Source organism: Nansenia antarctica (genome assembly GCF_963989245.1).
Source record: "Nansenia antarctica genome assembly, chromosome: 6".
NCBI classification, from domain to species: Eukaryota; Metazoa; Chordata; class Actinopteri; order Argentiniformes; family Microstomatidae; genus Nansenia; species Nansenia antarctica.
Genome location: NC_137676.1, coordinates 46,318,875 through 46,319,300, shown reverse-complemented (window position 1 = coordinate 46,319,300; position 426 = coordinate 46,318,875).

Genomic DNA, 426 nt, shown 5'->3' with positions numbered 1-426 from the left:
GTTTTCTTTCCTTGGATTAGCTTGGATTGGTTATAAGTTTTTAGAAAGAAGCAGATTTTCAGTTAAATCAGAATTGTTCTCTAGGCTATAGGCCTAGTCGAATTTAGACCAATCCCCTCAAGTAGACTCACAAGCTATTCTCTTTCCTTGGAAGTCAATAAACCGAAGTGGTACTTTGATGATCCTATACAGACAACAATTGTGATAATGATATGATTGTGATATGAAGTGATTCATGTGTGAAGTATTCAGTCATCTGCAAAGGCAGACTTCTTTTCTTGGCGTGTGGTATAGGATCTCTTTATTATACACGACGGTGAGGGAAACTAAAAAGAGACGTAACCTTTTCCCCAGCTGTAAACATGGCCTCTTTTTCACCCTCTGTTTATAAAATGGTTGTACACCCGACTAAGGGGGAAATGTCAA